The sequence below is a fragment of the Strigops habroptila genome, chromosome 4, assembly GCF_004027225.2.
Source record: "Strigops habroptila isolate Jane chromosome 4, bStrHab1.2.pri, whole genome shotgun sequence".
NCBI lineage: Eukaryota > Metazoa > Chordata > Aves > Psittaciformes > Psittacidae > Strigops > Strigops habroptila.
In genome coordinates, this window is record NC_046358.1 from 80819333 (window position 1) to 80835593 (window position 16261).

Genomic DNA, 16261 nt, shown 5'->3' on the forward strand with positions numbered 1-16261 from the left:
GAGACTGGGCGGCGAGCAATTCAAGCACAGCCCAACTCCAGCTCCTCGTGGTTGCCCTTGCTCCCGGGGTGGTGATGCCTTTTCCTGTTTGGTTGCAGAGTAAATAGGTGAGGATGATGATATCTCCAATAGGACAACATGGTTCACCAGCAGAGGCTGGCAGATGCGTTGCTCCGTGGGCAGGGTGGACTGTTGGAAGGGGACTTCAGGGTGACAGCTTATGTGTCTAAAGCTTTCATCCAAAGCAAGTTAAAAGGAGGAGAGACTCCTCACCTTTGGGGGCTCTGCAGAGAACAATGCCTTGAAATACACAAATATTTAATTACTTTGATTTTTGCTTTTAGTTTCTTTTTTGCCCTTGCCATTCAACATGGAAGCATAGTCTTCAAGGAAAATACTGAAACATTTGGCCGTTCTGGGTAACAGAAAACATTCCCTTTCTCAAGATGCCTTTGGTCCCTCTTTTTTGAGAGAGGGCAGTAAGTTTAGATGAAATGTTGGGGATTTTTTTGTGAGCGTATGTGAATTTTCTAGTTGCCAGAAAACATAATTTACCCAGTGATGTTACAGGTGTCTCTTTGCCTCCTCTGCCAAGACATCTGCCCACTGCTGCCTGCAGCAGCCCTCGGTAGAGTCCGAGCTGAAGCGATGGATGTGTTTCTACCTAAGAGTTCCCAGCTTCAGCCCTCACTGTGTCAGCTCTGAATGCAGCCTGCCAAGATTCAAGCAAATACTCAAGAAAAGGTTGAGGTATTCACCAAGCTCGAACTATTGTATAAGAAATACCCTGAAGCTAAAACAGAGCTATGAGACACCATCACACGGAGTCGCTTCCCCCACCCCGGAGGCACCATGCCGTACCAGACAAACCTCTCCAGATAGGATCCAGGCAGAGATGTTTGCTTAACACAGCAGCTCTTTGAAAAGGCAAATAAATGGACAGTGAAGCTACACAGACATGTCACTGTGCAGCGATTTCCGTTTAGCATTTACGTTTAGTGCCAGGAAACCCTGACTCATGAATATGAAATCAGAAGGAAAGGAAGAAAGCAGTTGTTCATTATTAGAGCTTCGAATTGTGCATGTGGTGGAAATTAGCATTAAAAGCCACATAGGTTATAAAGAGAAGGGCAGGTTCTGATGGTCCAGGAGGCTCGAAGACCTCAGCTTTCCAACCAGGGTATATGCTTTTGTGAGATGCTCTCTGCTCGCAGGCTTTGCCCGTGGAGTGTTACTGAGCATTGAAGTTCAGGGTTACCCATGATGAGGCTCTTGCTCACATAGAGGTGGGGAAAGCAGATCCTGAATGTTCTTGGAAATGCTCCAAATTTACAGTGAGGCAATGGTGAGCAAAAGCAGGGAAGAAGAAACTCTTAGTAATTATTAGAAATAAGAGAAATAACCAAGAGCAATCTCCAAGGGAAAGTAGCAACCTCAGATAGAAATCCTGAGGTCCAGAAAAGAAAGCTCACATTTAGTTGGGACTCAGTGGGGTCAAAATGAAGGAGCCCACAGCCCCAATCCTTCTGCAGGTGGGATTCCTGTCTCTGCCCCACGCCTGAGAATAGCCTCGTGCAAGCCTGCCTCCCTTTAACTCAAGCTGTCTTTCATCCAGCCGCAGATATGGGTTACCATCCTTCTTTCTGCACCTATTTCCCCTTGCAAAAGATGAGCTTGTTCTGCCTTGCACCCCCAGTGCCAGGCCCCAGGGAAGGATGTGGGTCAGAAGAGCAGATGCTATCACAGCAAGTATTTTGATGGTACTGGGAAGGAAGCAGCAAGTACAGACATTGCTGCAGGGAGGCAAGGACTTGATTTCCAAAGCAGCTCTTTGCATATAACCCTGGGAGCAGCTCAAGGCAGTGAGGAAACATGCCATCCCTGCTATTGTCTTTGAAGCTGCCCAGCTGTGCTGTATAAGTACCCCTCTATTTCCTTACATCTTGGTAATTCCAGTGCCCTTAAAATATAACGAGAACTAATCTATCAGCATGGGGGACAGCAGCTCCCAGCGATAGGAAAACATTTGCAGATACTCCTGGAGCATAAGAGGTGCTGTAAAATGGTGGCTACAAGATGGGCTGGGTAGGCTGTTGGGTGACGGGTTGGGTGGGCAAACAAGTATGTATGAGATCAGGGTGCTCCTCACCCAAGTGTCCTTGTGCCACGGCTGCCCTCGGTGATAAAACCTGGTGATGGCTGTTTTGCAGACCCAAACTTTGCCCTGCGGCTGGGCCATGGGAAGCTGCCTGGCAGGGCTCTCATCCATTCCGTGCTGGCTAGGACAGCTTCAGAGAGTCATTAGCAAGCAAGGCGGGCTTGACGTGAATAATTAAAATACCTGCTGTGCTTTTAAATAGTTCAGAGCCAGCCTTGGAGCTGCGTGTATGAGCGATGGCTGCTGTCGTTGGAGGAGGCTGAAGGAAAGAGGAGGGATGATATCCAGTGGGAAATTAAGGGCTCTATGCTCCTTTTTGGCAGGAGGAGGGCTGGTGCTGGCAGCTCCTATAGGAATGTGGGCAGTCCCTACCTCTGGGTGGAGACCGACACAGCTCTCCTTGCTGATGAATGGGTGTTTTGGTGCAAACCTCTCCAAAGTCTCCTCTCTGCCAAAGGTTTGAGAGGTGTCTGAGCTCAGAACCCACCCCGGGGCTCCAAACCCGTGGGATGAGGATATGGGGCAGGAGGACAGGGACAGCACCGCAGCCTTGGGGACAGCAAGTCACTCCATCAGGCAGCGTGGTGCACCTCGCCTGAGCACACAGAGGTGGAGTCTGCGGAGGATGCACTGCCTTTTCCAAGGATGCTGTTTTCCCCAGATATCAATTAGACACCGAAATGAAAACAGTTTCTGCATGAACAATTAACAAAGAGTTTCCTGCAGTCTCTCGGCAGCCGGACTCCCTCTGTTCCTGCCATGCTGCTGCTACCCCCAACTGCCTCTGAGTCTTTACCACAATAGCATGGAAGGGCCCAGTCCCCCACTGCTGAGGAGCTTCATGTAACAGGGAATGATATCAAACACCACATCGGTGTCAGTGCCGCTGGAGCGTGGAGCTGGGAAGCTGTAAATCATCTCTTCTTGTGAAAAAAAATGGGTTTCTAGGCAGGGGATGGAGGGAAAAATGACATTCCCCATGAGTTAGTTTCAGATTGAATTAAACAATTGGTTGACCATAGTTATATATGTATATATATATTTTTTTTTCTATATATATTTTGCCGTGGAGAGCCTGGGCAATTCCAGTTTGGAGTCACTGTGCAGTGATCTTTTTTCCCTCCTTCTTTTTTTAGTTTAGCCAATGATCCAAAAAATCAGTTATTTTCACAGTTCTGCCATAAATACCTCCAGGGCAGACAAAAACAGAGTTTCTAGTAGAGATAGGAAAAAAGGCTGTTTGGGGACTGGGGCATGACACGGTGAGGAGGGAGGGAGAGGTGTGTGCCAGCAGCTTTGCAGCAGCATGTAAAAGGCATCTTGGTGTTTGGCCCTTCCCCTGGACTGATGTGGAGAGTGAGATCTGCTGCCTGCCCCCCTCGCCCATGGCCCTTTGCCCACAAAAGATCAGCAAATTAGTCTTCTTCTGCCCCTATTGCAGAATGCTATCTGTCTTAAGACTTCCTTTAATTTAGAGCTGTGTAGAGTTTGAAAAGCCCTTCAAGTTCACTTGGGCTGATGAATTGGTAATTGAGTGTACCTGGATGTTGGTGCCATCTCTGCCTCTCCCTGCATTTGTATCAGTCTGTGTTTGTTTTCCCGAGCTGTAAATCACTCAGAGCTTGGAGAGGCTTTTATCAAATCCTGCTAGGAGGCAGTTGCTTTCCGTCTCACAAACACATTGCTAATGCCACGTGGAACCCACTGGCTTTGCTGCTCATTTAAAAACAACAAGGAAGTTATTAAATGGGAAAAAAAAAAAAGCCCTTAGCAACAGGCGGGAAGGAGTAGGGACTGAACTGCTCCTGTCTCTCCGGTGCTTGCTCCTTTGGTCTAATATCTGTCCCATTGATCTCCTAATATGCTCTGCTTTGAAAACCTGATTTATTGCCCCATGCTCTCTTATCTAGCTGCGTGTCTCAGTCTGTTAGAGCACACATTGTTCTCGTCTTCATTAGCAACCAGGCAGGTTGGGTGCTGGCACTTGGTCCAGCCTCACACAAGCAGCGTGCCACCTCCTGGGCTGCAAACCAGCGCCCCTTTCTCTGCAGGATCCGGCCCACCCTGGCCAGCGCTGGGCATGGAGAGTTAAGGACATGGCTTAAAGGAGACAGGGTCTTCATCTTAAGGTCTCCAGCTTCTCTGACGTGTCCTTGGTGTCCACCTTTCCAGTGGCCTCTGAAGATACCTGTTCCTCTCCATCAGCTGTAGAGGGACCACTGCTGGCTCTGTTCCCACGTTATCCATATCCAGTGAAAGCGCTTTACCACTGACAGGTTTGGCAAAAGGGAGTTTCAAACGAAAGAGGTAACAGTCCTGATTTGCAGTTCTTGGAGCTGCTCCTGTCCCTCAGCCAATGGAGTAGCTGGAACAGCACCACGTGGCTGCTACAACCCATCAGCGCCACTACATTTTGAATATAGATTGTTTTCAATGAACTGTTATGGTGCTTTTTTTGCTCAAGGGGAAAAAATGGCAAGTTATTCCCATTAACAAAGAAATGTGAGAACTTTGCATGTGAACATTTTGTAAGCATAAAATGAGGCAAAGTTTGCCAAACCGATTATTCATTATGAACTGTTCATTCAGCTCTAATTGCATGGATCTAGCTGTTGTTAGGAGGACTGTGTGATGCCTTTGTAGTACGTAGCTAAGGTCGGAAAAGTGACAGTAGAAATGACTTCATGTTAAGTCAAGCTTTTGTTTGGATGTAATGCTTCTATACTAGCTTAGCTTAGCAAGGGAAATAAACGACGCTGCCTGGCGTCTTCTTGTCACTATGCAGCCGGATAGCTAATGGAGAGTGAGTTGTGCCTTGTTGGCTCCCACTTTCTCTGTAGAAGGAATAATTGAAGTCACCTACAGAGTCCCCATCTTCTCATGCATCAGAGCCTGCAACTTCCCTGCATTTTAACTAACTAGATTAGAGATTATGCATGCCATGATCACTGTTGAGAAAGGATCTGGCTTTCAGATCTCAGGTGGTATTTGCAGGACATCCACTTAGGAAAAGCATCACTTTTTTTGCTTGTAACCTGGGAAAATGTGTCTGGAAACCCAGAGGACCAAGCAACAGGGAGCCACACCATCTGTCTTTCAGCAGCATTTTCGGAAGTGGAGCTACACTTTAAAGTCTCGCTAGTTCAGCCTTTCACGTTACAGAATATGTGCCCATCTCTAAAATACCAGCTTATTTTTTCATACCCCGATAATATTCCCGTACGACATACACTCCTGGAAATCAACAACCCAACATTCGCCTACCCGCATTCAAATACCTGCCATTGTTCTTGCGCTACTGTCCTTTTCCCAATTTAGAGATTAAATTTCAAAACTGACCTCCAACTACCTATTGCCTCCCTGTGACACTTCTCACCCTTGTCTACCTGATTGATTGATCTATTATGCTCTCCACTCTCCTGATGACTTACAGATTGCCTGGTATCTGTCACAGGCTCGCTTTTGTTCTGTAATATTTATCCTTGGAGTTTTGCAACACCATTCTTTCTCCCTGCTCACTGTCCTCCACCTGCCTCTCTTGTGAATGTCTAATTTGGAAAAAAGAGAAGAAATCTTCCGTGAAAAGAACCCTACTTGCGGTGAGTTCACACATACGCTGGTAAAAAAAGCACATTCAAGACGTTGTTTTCAATGGGGCTCTTTATTTTCTTTGCACCATTTGGAGGTAATAAAGTGTCGCCAGATCAGACTGCGATCGGTGACACAGCTTGGAAGGAAGCTTTCTCCAGAAAATCTCCTCACCTGCATAAGTCAATGAAACAGCGACAGGGCAGGGAACAATATTGTGTTTAAAGGTACTTGTAGGTAGGAAGGTTCCGCCTCCACCAGGGGAGAGGTCTGGGACGTGTCCCAGATCCATCCATCTCCCTGAACTTGTCAGAGGTTGTCCAGCTCACTGATATTGTTCCAGGCTTGTCCCAGCTCTGTCCATCACTCTGACGTTTAATTAACTGCTCTGTTCTCCTAGATCTTACACTGGATTTGTGCTGGCTTTCTGAAATACCTCTTAGGTCATGTCTGAATATTACTAACAGGAGGAATAATAAAATGGTTGTCACTAATATTGCTATTATTGTTATTATGTTGATGATAATAAAACAAGACATTGAATATCCCAAAGATTCCTGTTATGATCAGTGTTGCTTCTTCTTGCTGTATTGGTTGTCTTGCATCACAGTGAGCAGGAGCTTGACAGCAGTGGTAAAGCATAGAGAGCCCTGGCCAGCCAAGCATCCAAAAGTAAAAGAAAAACAGAGAGGGGGTTGGAAGTGACCAAGGAGGAAAATAAAATCACACTTAAGATTTAAAAGCACATTTATGAGACCAGTCCCCAGGTGTAAGGATGATTAAGCAGCTTATTAAAATCTGTCTATGCTGGGTGGCTGGTGCTGGTGGTGGCAGTGGCTCCTCACTCCTCCAGCAGCTCTGCATTGATGTCTCTCTTGTACCATCTGCCCTGTGCATGCCCATCTTCCCTGCATCTCTTTCAGTCCCTGTCTGGCATCTCTCCTATTCTTCTTACTTCAGTTCCAGGTCCCCTTCCAGCATTTCTTATGGTCCCTCCTTTGCTGGCGTGTGGATTTCTTTTCCCTTTTAGATACTATGTTGAGCAGCTGATCTCATTTGGACCTTCCCTTGATTCTCTTCCTGTTCACATCTGGTCCCTGTGTCTCTGTGTCTGATTCATGGCTTGAGTAGCTGTGCTGTCCCTGGGATGGCTTCACTTTAATCTAGCCATCAATCAATCCTTTATACCCCTTATTGAAACTGCCTCTTATGTTTTCTGTTTTTTAACTTGCAGTTTGAACACTGGGCTTGGTGACCATCCTATGGGATCCCGAATGCTGTGTTCAGCGTGCCTCCCAGCCCCTGCAGACAACAACTAGGAGACGTTCATGACTGTAGCAGGAACCAGCAGCGACGCTCAGGCGCAAAGGTAAGGGGTGACCTTGTCGATTGCATCTCAGGAGTGAGAGAAGTAGCTGGTGTGAGACTGATGGCCATGGGAGAGATCCAACGGAGATCGGGTGGATGGAGCATGGATGGGGAGGTTTCAAGCACCTGGAAATCCTCCCCAGGACTGGATCGTGAAGGGGAGACTCATGGTATTCATTTCCAAGAGGGAAGAGGCTGGTGCAGACAGTGATCCAGGGTTGTGTGTCTCACATCTCTGTTTTTGGGGTTGTTTCTGGAAGGCCCCTTCTCTGAGCCCTGGCCAAGCATGGACCTTCCTGGCGAGCCCCTGAATGGTTGAGCTGTGGCTGCTGCACTCCTGAAAGTGCGATAGCAGTGAAAGTTATCATGGTTATAATTTTCAGTTTTAATTGTTTAAGGTTGAATTCACATTATTCTGTTAGGATTTAAGGAATAGCTCCTGTTAAGATTTAAGGAACATGGAAAAAGTGCATTTTTTCCCCCCACAAATTAGAAATGCAGTGTGTGCTTCCATCCCAGCTTCTACAAAATTGCGTTTTACAAAGCAGAAAGAGAACATCAGGTTCATGTTGTTATAACTTAGTTTTCTAAAATGAGAGTTTGCCCTGTGTTTCCTGTTGAAATGACTAGTCGTACTGGACATGCTGAAAGTTCTTCTCTCTTTCTCATCTTCACATTGACATTATGAAAAGGGTTTTCATCCATCCGTCGGAAGAAAAAGATAACTTTTGTATAAAGGTGCACAGTCGACAGGGTTGAGGTTTTTTGGGTAGCATATAATTTTTTTTTCCACACTGTTATTATTTAAAATATGCTTTTAAAGAGGACAAAAGGGAATAGTTTAATGGAAACAAATTTCTGTAGCAAAATGTGCAGCTGGATAAAAAAAGATTATTTCTGTTATTGCTTCAGTAGACTGGTGAATTTGGAATTTGAGTACAAACGGTGTTAAAAAGTGTGCTTCAACTTCCCTTCAGTAAGCTGTTGAGATTGAAAAGAGTAATTTTTGGAGTAAAACTTTTCTCCAAGCCTCCATTTCCAGCATTGTCAAGTCCATAGCAGTGGTGTTTTCCCACAGCTATTACCATGTTTTCACCTTTTCTTCTTCCACCTCATTTGTCCTTTCTTGAAGAAAATGTAGTGCTGGTGAAAGGTGTGCAGGTCCACTGGTTGGAGCTGGTTTGGAAGGGAGGGACAGTGGTGCTGGAGGTGCACAGGCATCTCTGAAGGCCAGATGGGACTGAGAGGATACAATTCCTGATGGGAGGGCAGGAAAGATGGAGAGCCTGGCCTGGGGGTAGTCATTTTGAAAGCATCTACAAGCTTACAGCTCATAAGCCACCCTTTCCAAAGTGACTTTTAACCAATTAGGAACCTAAGCATCATTGAAGATAAGCAAAGTTTAGGTGCTCAAGTCCCTCTGGGCAGACAAAAATATCTCAGCAATGCAGACAGACAGAGTTGTCTGTCCTGATGGATCCAGACCCAGAGCCAAGCAATAAATTACAAATATAAGTGCCAAAACAGCAGGCTTGGGACATGAAGGATAAAAGACAGTTGTGTTATTTGAGCTGATAAGCCCTGCGTCTTGAAGATGCTTGCATCAAAGGCTCCTGCAGGGTTTCACAATTGAGTGTTATACCATCCAGCACTGAGTTACCAAAGATGTAAAATTGGACTTGCAGAGAAAGCTTCATGCCTGACACAAAAGAGCAGAATAAGAGCTTGTTTTGAGAACTATTAGGCTGAATAATTTGGGATTGGTCTCTGTGGACATTGTGAGATATTGCTCCCCACAGAACAATGATTGCCATTAATGTCTCAGCTCCCTGCCTCCTTCCTCCTTCATCTCCCCAACCTCTGCAAGGGCTGGGTCAAATGCTGCCTAGCCAGCATGAACAGTATTTCACCCTTCTTTGGTAATTATTGTCCCTTCTATTCTTTTCTCAGTTGCCTTTTCACATGCAAGAGGTATTTTCAAGGGTTGCAAATATTCATCTCAATGTACATTTTCATGGCGATTTTTCTTGGAAGAGCGGAAGAGATAATTTACTTTATTAGACTAAATGAAAGGAGCTTATGAAGGTAGCCTATGCATGGGGTCAGGGAGCTAGAGACGAGAGTTCTCTGAGATTGCCACTTTAACTTCTTGCAGAAGATGAAAAGTAGGTGTTGCTGTTGAGTTTGGTGCCATTCTTCTTTATACTGTGTAGGCTGCCTTTCAAACAGCTAATGCTGAGATCTTCTGCGTGGTCCCATCACTGGTCTAGCCAGTAACACTTGTAGGGAAGCATAACATCTTTGATTGGGAAGCCTGGAGACAGCCGTGCTCACAGCACTGGACTGCTCATTTGGGGAGCAGATTCCTAGGTGACTCTGGTGAAGATCCACATGATGGGAAGCCCCAGCCAGCCCATCTCTGATGTGGGCAGGTCGCCGGAGACACCCGACTGCGCAGACCCTTCTCCAAGCAGCTTCATGCAATGAGCAGATAACTAAAAATCATCTCCTGGGCAATTCACTTCGTTCATCAATTAAATTGTTTGCTGTGAACAGTTTGGCCCCATCCAGCTCCAGCATTTCAGCCTTGTAATTTTGCTGGCAGAGGACAATGGTGCCATGTCCGTGAAATCTGCCTGCCAACTGCTTCCCCTGCTAAGCATTTTCTAGGCTAACGATCTCAAAAACCTTGCCAGCAGCCCAAGCTCTGTCCCTTTCAGGGCAAGCCACTCATTTAAACGTGAGCACCTCTAAATGACTCCATCTGCTAAGTGACGTTAGTAAAGAAAAGATTATAGCAGGAGTTATTGCCATGTCCTCGGGTTATAACCCTGTTATAAAATGGGCTCGAAGAACAAGGGGACTGCGAGGAGCCGAGGCTCAAAACCACCTGGGTGACTGTCAGCTTGATTTATTTTCTTGCTCATTAGATAAATTAGAAAACTGGCAAAAGAAATCGTTGCCCACTCTCGGCTGCTTGGTGACCTGCCATGTGGCACAGGATGCTGGCTGCAGGGAGATGCAGCTCCTTCCCATCTCCCTGGCCCCACTTCCCCAGCATGAGGGCAGGGACATGGGATGGGACCTGGATCTGCTGGTGCCACACATCTCCTTGGTGGTCCTATCATCCTAAACCATGTGACTGACCCATCTGGTGACCACTGGCAACCACTAGAATTCTGGTTTTCTCTAATACTGTTGATTTTTGCTTGCTTGTTTATGAACCAGGCTAATTTTTGTTGGTCAGAAGGATGGAGCTTAATGGTCAGACTTTCTCTAAATCCCTGGGTAAAATTCACTTTCCAGGATATCAGACTACAGTTACAGTGCCATATAACCTAAAACCTCAATGAAATACTCAAACTACATAACCAAATGTCAAATTTGGATCATTTAAGCCATCTTCAATATGTTTAGCTGCATCTGATACACTTCCATAGTATGAAACAAGGCCATTCTTATATTTACATACGAGGAAAAGCTTCCAGCCAGGATGTGCTATTAAAAGACTGCCATGCATTTCTCAGCCAACGTGGAGGAATCCCTGCTGCAAACAGATGCTGAAACTGGGGGAGGAACAGGGCAGGGATCTCATGGGAAGGACTTCTCAGAGTCCCAGCCTCTGCAAGGAGGTCCAGCAATACCTGCCCTGCGGACCATGGTTGGAGCAGATTTCCTCTGTTCTCCAAGCCCCTTTTTCTATCCACGAGACTTCTGCACTGCCTGCACAGGGTCCTTATCACCCTGTCTCTGTTGGGACACACACGTCCCCATGGCTCAGCCTCCTGCCAGGTGTGTGCCCATACGTGCAAATGCTGCAGGACAGCACAGCGGGGAGGAGATGGGGCTAATTCCTTCCTGAGACTCACAAGGAATCGGCTTATGGCCTGAAGCTCTGATTACTGTTATCCTGGCCAGCATGATGGTAATGACATCCTGAAATTACCTGGCTTTTTCCAAAATCCAGGGACTGGTTTGGACTCACCTGACTAATGTGAGCAAATTCCAGCCCTGGTTTTACCCACAGTGGGTTTGAGTGGCTGTGTCAGTGCAGACTCAAGGCTGAATGTCAGGGAAGAAGTTCGAACCCCCACGTGCACCCAGAGGGAAGTGCCTGCATGTGATGCCTCATCCCACCTGCCAGACCTGGTGGTGCAAAGTATCACCATCAACCCCTTTCCAGCTGCTGTGCTGGAGCTGAGCGCTCGGATTCACCTGCAGGGATCCTGGCAGCTAACGTGCCTCTGAAACGGCCGGCAAGGCATAGATGCTGTCAAGTAAAACATGGAGTGAGATGTTTGGCTGATGGGTTTAAGCTGCGAATCCCACCTGTCTGCAGCATGAGATGTGGCAGCACATGCTCCCACCCGCTGCTGCTCCTTGTCTCCTACCACTGCCCACCAAGCCCGCCCTGCTTGGAAATTAAAGTGGGTAAATCAAAGTCCTTCTCCTCCACTCCTGCTGTGCCTCTCAGCCACTGACATTAACACTGGAATGGCTGACATTAGCTTTGAATGGATTTTAATAACCTCCTTGTGAGCCTAAATTACCTGCGCAGCATGAGGTCCGGTGTGCGTTTGGAGACCTGGCCATGAGCAGTGCATCGGGAGCTGGATCTGCTCTTCAAGCTGAAGACATGCTTGAGGAGCGGTGGTGGCTTCTGCCAGTGGCAGCTGCCTGGATCTGGAGAGCCACTGCTCTGGCATCTGCTGTCTGCAAGCGTCCTGCCACCAATGGGTCTGCAATAGACAGCTTGTGAGCTTCCCAGCACTAGGGATGCTGGTCCATTTGACCATCTCCATGGGATGTTTTCCCCTCTCGGGCAGTGTATGGGCTGCTGCAGGGTGGTGGAGCCCCCCTGGTGCCATGAATGGGAGCAGCCCCAGGCCCTACCAGCACGTGGCATGAAAGAGCAGCCTTGTTTTAGCAGAGCCCTGTGGATGGAATGCTAAGATCATGCGTGGCCCAGCTGAGGCTCCAGACTAGTGTATGGAAATCTAGCAAGAAGATTAAAAGGTGTCCCCAGGCAGAAGCGGGTATTTATTGCTTTCTTTGTGACTTGAGATGTGCATGGTGCGGGAGTCACACAGACGGTGACCTCCTCTGAGCATCTGCACGTGGGCAGCACCGTGTCCCCACAGGGACTGATCCTGGGGACAAGGCACTGGCCAGAAAAGCTCCTTCTGAGATGCAGGAGGACACATCCGATTTCCGCTCCTGCACCAGGAATGCGGCTTGGCATCAGCCCTGCAGCTCCTCTGCAAGGGAGAATCCCATGTTTTCCTCTTCTTTTACAAGAGGGAAAGCTAAGACAGATTGTCAGATGGTTCTCACTTCTTCTGGAAGATGAAGGGCCTGGAAACGTGCTCTGAAGTTACTTTTGCTCAATTCAAAGTCCAAAGATCTAAGTGAATGATGCAGCCTCCTTGGTTGGTCACAGAATCTGAACATAATTTGTGTGAAGAGTGATGGTTTCTAACTGCTGTCAAAATCCACATGTATTTCCAGTATGGAAATGGGAATATCCACTGGAATATGGACCCTGGATCACAGCAGGGGTGGGCCAGCATCTTCCCCAAGTCAGGCTCAACAGGGCCTGTGAAATCATCAGGCACTTCAAAGAACTGAGGACTGAAAACAACCCCTTAGAAAAAAAGTGTGTGAAAATGATTGAGTTATATTTAAGAGGCTCATTCGTACTAAGTAAATGCAAATAGTTTACATGGAAAATATTTCCCATTAAGCTTATTTCTACCTAAAATGCTAACAGATTGAGATTATGACTCTAATGATTATTTTTATTGCTGGTTTGCATTTAAATGGCATAAATTTCTCCCTACTGTTCTCTCTTCGGGTTAAATCAATAAACCCATTAAGAAGGTTCGTCTTCCTCTAAGATTCCTCCCTCTCTTCTTTCTGTCTCATCTCCACTGCTGCCCTTTCTATCCACCCACCACCAGTGATTTTTCAGAGCTGCCTCCACGATACTGGTGCCGAGGATGTGAGAATCCCCTTTGCCAGAGAAGAGTGAATCTGGTCTTTGCTAAGACAGGAGACCACACAGGAGCTCAAGTGCTGTCTCCTTTCCTCAACTTGGGACATACTGCAAGGAGATGCCATTGGAGTCACTCTTCTCTTAGCCTTTCCCCTCCTGTTTTAACAGAGAAGCTATACCTGTTGTGCTCCTTCAAACACTGGCTGTGGCTCACTGAGGAGGTGCTGGATTTCTGTTTGAAGAGGATTTACCCTGATATATACACAGTGAAAGTCATTAAGACACTGACCTTTAAATTGAGCTTCTTCCTGCTCATGTAGGGAGGAGGTAGGTTGAGTGCCCAAATCTTATTCATTTTAATGACAAATCCCTCACATGGAGGCTTGGAAATGCTCGGCTTTGATGCATTTCACCTCCCTCTGCTGCAGCTTGGCTTTGCTGTGCAGGGTTTGTCTCTGCTTACCCTGCATAGTGACAAACCCTATAGATCTGCTCCAAACCTGCTGTGCCCAGGTACCATTGTGTATGGATTTATGAGCTGAGGGCAGTGCTAGCACAGGGATCTCCATGCTCTTTAATCAGTATCACTGACCTTTCTTTTCCCCAGTACTCTCAGCATCACTTTTTTTCTAGCTTAATTTGCATAGGTTTCATGTTATCCAGGTTTTTTGCTTTGTCCCTGTTATCCCATTACCCTGGATAATCAAAGCTGGCTGTAATAGAAACAGCAGAAACAATTTGCTTACCCTCCTATTACAAGATATTCCCTCTACTAAGTCTGAGAATACCTGCAGTTCTGTGGTAATGCTAATTAGCTGTGCATACGTATAGAAAGTAAAGCAAACGGCACCAGGATCCTCTGGGATGGTGAGGATTAAAGAAAGATAAGATATTATTCTTCTCTTTCTCTGTGCTTCAGTGTCCCTACCCTCAGTGGAAATGGCTTTGTACTTATAGAATAAAATGTAATACATGGTAGTGGGAGCCAGTGACTCTGCAGAGAGGTGGAGCTGAAAGCAGCAGACTTCCCTGCTAGCAAACCCACTATGAAAGTATTGATCCTCCCTGATGACTTGCTTCTTGTCCCTATTCCCAGTGGGATAGGATGGGACAGTCTTTACCCTGTGCTGGTTCCCAAGCCTCAGACCCTGGTAGTCCTGGGAAGGGTGGTACATGAGCACTGATTTGTCAGGGCTGCAGCTATTCCCCTGAGCTGGGCTCCAGCATCATATGGATGGAAAACCTCCAGTCCAGCCTGAGGGGCTGGTTTAAATAGTGGCTGTAAATGTGAATGCCCATTGCAGTGCCAGGTACCTGCTATTGGAAGTGGCTGTTGTGCCCGTCAGGATGCTCACATATCGTTCCTGCATCTTGGGTAGCTGACACAGCAGCAGTTTCAGAGCAAGCCAAAGTCCTGGGGAAAATAAGCAATAATAAGTAGTGAGAGAAGGAAAATCATCAGGAGAGGCAGATGCAATGGCAGGACAGGTTGCTGATACTGTCCCAGCCACCTCTCTTCATTTTGCACTGCGTAGTGCCATGGGCTCTGGCTCACCACAGCTTATCCATGAAGATACATGGGGCAATCTCCCACCATCTGTGTGCAATATCCTCTAATAGGTCTTGCATGAGGCTTCCTCCTGAGTGTCAGCGAAAAGAAGAGTGACTTACGCATGCGTGGAGGACTGTCAGAGCTCTGCATGCAGGAGCAATCCCACTTAAGTCCACCCACCAGCTCCTCACTGAGCTCCCCAGCTCCTCTGCCAGCAGCATGGACAGACACCCTCAATGCACCCCAATGGAGCATCTGGGACTGGCCCTGGAGCCACCAGCACAGACAGAGTGTCCCCCCAGGTCTGGACCCTCTGCTTCCACTTCCCTCCCTGGGATGAAAGCTCCAGGAGGCTGGTTAGACAGCCCTGGCTCTCCCCCTAGCCCCTGAAATTGAGGAAGCTGTTATTTATCTGTGCTCTGATAATCACTGTACCTTTGATGCAATACTCATGTTTGGGATTTTACCACATCTCTCATCCTCCAGGTCTGTCGAGGAGCTTTACACAGCCATGACTCAGAGGCAGGCGTCAGTGGAGAGTCTGTAGATAAACCCAGCAGCTGTCATGTGGAGGGTATAAATAATGTATATGCACCTATATACGCAAGACCTACAAGCTCAGGACCTTACCTTCCCGAATGGTACCAACTCCTTTAAAGGATCCCTGCTTCATGCCATGGCTCTGACCATGCCAGAAGGCTCAGAATACACAGACAATCCCCCACATCTGTCTGAGAATTATGGGGATGGGCAATAAAAGGGCTGATAGTGGTGAGGACTTGGTGCTGCAGGTCACTCCTTGCCTGCTTGGAGCAGTGTAATAACTCCTTCCCTGTCGCTGAAGCCTTCACTGTTACTGCTCACCATCATTTCTGTGTGCAGTTTTAAGACTATAGCTGTCAAAGTGCCTTGCTCTGCTCACAAGCCTTATGGTCAGTAAGATGTTTTGAAGCTATGCCCATGGTATTCGTCCTTTAAAGCTACCCAGGTGCAGGTTGTTGGTACAAAGCTGAAAAGGGCTTTTAAGGTGCTTGGGTGCTAGCCAAAGAGATTTGCTGGTGCAGTCAGGGCCCAACCAGCTGCACACCGAAGGGCTGAACAGGGCCGTGCTGTGCCTTGTGCTGCAAAGACGCAGGTGCATCATCCCAGCAGAGAGCTCAGCCCCGAAATACCTGAACCTCAGCAGAAGAAGCAGGGAGACTCAGATTTGAGTGCTGGCTGATGTCAGCCCTGAAATCAAGCCCTTTGTCTTATTGCCAGTCATCTGAGACAGTTTGGTTCCCATCAAGCAGCGGAAGCCTTAATTGTAAGCGTGTGTTTAAAAATGAAAATGTAACTTGAGTTTGACTCATAGGAAGGGATGCTTGGGATTGGAGATGGGACAGTGTATCACTATGGGCATTGGGAATTTCTTGTTGATTTTACTTAGCTGAGGCAAAGGTAAACTTCCTATTAACTTCCCTGAGAGAGCTCATAACGATTTGACCCTTAAAATTAAAGATCTGGAGCTAAGCTGACTCCAGCACAGCCTCTGCAGCACGCTGAAACAGCCAGCAGCTTTCAACAGCAATTGCACTCAGTGTAGTTATGTCTCTTCAAC

General features: G+C 47.1%; 1 protein-coding gene across 3 annotated transcripts in view; it reads left to right on the forward strand.

The window, feature by feature from the left end:
- Window positions 1-16261, forward strand: part of ELFN1 (extracellular leucine rich repeat and fibronectin type III domain containing 1) — a 120811-nt gene that overhangs the window by 64762 nt on the left and 39788 nt on the right. For all 3 annotated transcript variants that reach the window (XM_030484382.1, XM_030484380.1, XM_030484381.2), the window contains exon 3: window positions 6981-7115. The gene's annotated coding sequence lies outside the window, so the exon portion shown is untranslated. The remainder of the gene's footprint in view (window positions 1-6980; window positions 7116-16261) is intronic.